At 48.9% G+C, this 3,209-nt stretch overlaps 1 pseudogene; it reads left to right on the top strand.

Annotated features, from left to right (window-relative positions):
* Positions 1-2,896: 2,896 nt before the first annotated feature.
* LOC129712483 (U2 spliceosomal RNA) lies at positions 2,897-3,001 on the top strand (annotated as a pseudogene).
* Positions 3,002-3,209: the final 208 nt, after the last annotated feature.

Raw genomic sequence — 3,209 nt, 5'->3', positions numbered from 1 at the left:
GCCACCCATGGGCCTGAGCTGGTATAGCAACACCCAAAGGAAACACTCACACCCACGCTGCATTTACATTTCAATCATTACATTTATTTCCTTCACTTCTCATCACATTTGTCTGCCACGCTGTGTGATGAAATTCTTCCTTGTGTTTTTTAAAATGTTACATTCATAATATGGTCCACAGTAAGTTTATTGCCATAAGCACAGGTACCCTCATCCCAACTATAGGATCCATCTGTAAGTAGTTTGTGCGTTCTCCTCGTGACCGTGTGGGTTTTCTCCGAGCTCATTGGTTAGCTCCCACCAAAGATGTACAAGTTTGTAGGTTAATTGGCTTGGGTTTGTATACTTGGTGTAAGTGTAACTTGTCCCTAGTGTGTGTAGGCTTGTGTTTATTCATGGGGGTCGCTGATCAGTGCGGACTCGGTGGACCGAAAGGCCTGTTTCCACGCTGGATCTCTAAACGAAACCAAACACCTCTTTGACTGCTCTCAAGACATTTCCATTGACTGCCCCATGTTTGTCCGTTTTGTCTTTCTCCTAGGTAAATACAGAAGAGAAATAGTCTATTGAGGACCTTGCCCATCTCCTGTGGCTCGACACAGAGGTGACCGCTTTGATTTCTGAGGGGTCCCACTCTCTCACTAAATATCCTTTTCCCCCTTATATATTTATAAAATCTCTTGGGATTGGTCTTAATGCTTTCTGCCAGAGCTATCTCCTGGCCCCTTTTTGCTCTTCTGATTTCCTTTTTCAGTTTACTCCTTAGTTCACAAAACTCCTACTGGGATGCACTTGATCCAAGCTGCCTGCACCTGTCCCATGTGTCCTTCATATTCTTGTCCAATATCTCAATTTTCCTCATCAGCCAAACTTCCTTACGTTTGCGTGCCTTGCTTATCACTCTAACGAGGATATGCATATCCTGAACTTTTGTCAGCACACTTTTAAAAACATCCCACTTGGCTGGTGTTAGTTTCCCCTCAAATAATCTACTCTAATCAACTTTTGAGATAGAGTGGTAGGTGCCTGGAAAGCGCTGGAGGCAGATACGATAGTGGCAATTACAAGTTCTTCGATCGGCACATGGATATTCGGGCAACGAGGGATATGGATCACATGTGGGCAGAGGAGATTAGTTTAACTCGGCATCATGCTTGGTACAGACATTGTGAGCTGAAGGGCCTGTTTATCTGTGGTACTGCTCTATGATGGGGGTTTTGTTATATTCATTGCTGTTATATTGGGGCTCAATGTTGTAAACAGTCACATACATTTGCATTTTTTATATGGGTGTTCAATAATATTCAGGTTCAGTTTTACTGGGGTTCAGTTATGCTAGAGCCCGGTTATATTTGCATTTTTATTATATATTGGAGTTCTGGATTTCAATTTATGTTGGTCTCAGTCATCTTAGTTGTCTTTGTTAGTTTTAATTATGTTAGATCTTAATTATATTGGTGGTCTTTATGCTCGACCTGCTTTGATGGGCAGCTCAATTATATTAACATTTAAAAAAAATTGTGTTTCACTTCTGTTGAGCGTGAACATGATACGTTTTCAAATTGTGGTTGAATAATGTTGTGGTTCATGTATATATATATGTATACATGTGTGTGTGTGTGTGTGTGTGTGTATTTTAGTCATGGCAAAGCTTAATTGTATTTATATTGGGGTTCATTATGTCAGGGCTCAGTGACATAAGCGGTTTTATGGTGTGTTCAGTTACAATGCAGGCCTCCATTACATTGGTGATTTTACTTCGGAGTCACGTGAGTGACTTCGTGAAGAACCCCGCTTCCACGCATGCGTGTCATATCGCTACACGCATTGCAACGAGTCACACAGCGGGGAACGACGTTCCCCAAGCGGGAGAATTTGAAAGTCGGGAACAGCAGGTAAGAGACTCTGCGTTCCTTTTTTCTACTTACCATTTAGGAGGCTGCGGAAAGCTGGCGGGGAGACCCGTGGAGTGCGAGCAGCCGGCAGCAGCAACAGCACGACTTTCCCTGGAGGGGAAAAACCTGTGCCCGACTTCGCTCCCGCACCGGCAAAATTCACTTCTCCGCCGGGCGGGAAGCAAAGCAAAGAGGTCCCGTATGCCAGTCTCAAGCGAGACTGGCTTGGGAGCAGTCGCTAGCGGCCAGCGCGGAGGCAGCAGGACAGAGAGCACGGACCAGCGCTGTAAGTACCCGGGGTACACAGCAGGGCTGGAAATGCTCAGCGAGTGCAGCGGCACTAATGGAGCTAAGGAACTCGGGACGTTCGGGCCGAAAACCTTCTTCAAAAGGTAAGCACCGGGGTTGGTCCAAGGGGTCCCTAGGAACAGCCGGATTTTTACCGGCTGCGGATCTGCCACGAAGGACCAGGCCCGTGAACACCGGGGTCGGTCCGAGCGGCTCGAAACCGACACGCAGGGAACGACGTTCACCAGCGGGAGAATGAAAAGTCGGGAACAGCAGGTAAGAGACTCTGCGTTTCCTTCCACTTGCCCGTTAGGTGCAGACATGGACCGGGTCCATGTAAGCTGCAGAAAGCCGGCGGGAGAACCGCGGAGTGCAGGCAACCGGCAGGAGAGCAGTAACGGCAGCCGGCAGCGGCAGCGGCAGCAGCAGCGGCAGCCGGCAGCGGCAGGAGCAGCGGCAGCGGGCAGCGGCAGGAGCAGCAGCGGCAGCCGGCAGCGGCAGGAGCAGCATCGGCACATCGATTCCCGGAGAGGAAAAACACCTGTGCCCAACTTCGCTCCAGCACGATGGGAAAATTCATTTCTCGGCAGCAGCACTAACGGCCAGCGCCGAGGCCAAGCACTTTGCAGTGCAGTTGACTGGCTGCAACCGACCGCGAGGGACCAGTAATGTGAGTACCGGGGTCGGTCCCAGCGGGTTTTTTAGTTACAGATATCGCTTCTTGGGCCTTTTGACTAAGATCAACTATAGTAGCTGTTATTATCAGTTTTAATATCTTATATGTCCCTTATCTAAGGACCATATAAGTAGGAGTGCCCGGAATTGAGGGCATTAGAGTGGAGTTGACCGGCTGCAACGACCGCAAGGGACCAGTACCGTCAGTACGGGGGTCGGTCCCAGGGGTCTGAGATAAAGGAGCAGCCAGGAGCGCTGAGAGCGTTGGAGCCGGGTTAAAGAAATGGAATAGATGGAATCAGCTGTGCCAGATGTCCTCCACACCGGCCATATCCACTCCACGGAAGGAAG

This window comes from Leucoraja erinacea, chromosome 32 (genome assembly GCF_028641065.1).
Source record: "Leucoraja erinacea ecotype New England chromosome 32, Leri_hhj_1, whole genome shotgun sequence".
Classification (NCBI taxonomy): domain Eukaryota; kingdom Metazoa; phylum Chordata; class Chondrichthyes; order Rajiformes; family Rajidae; genus Leucoraja; species Leucoraja erinaceus.
Note: the sequence above shows the minus strand (reverse complement) of the source record. Positions and strands in the feature narration are given on the sequence as shown.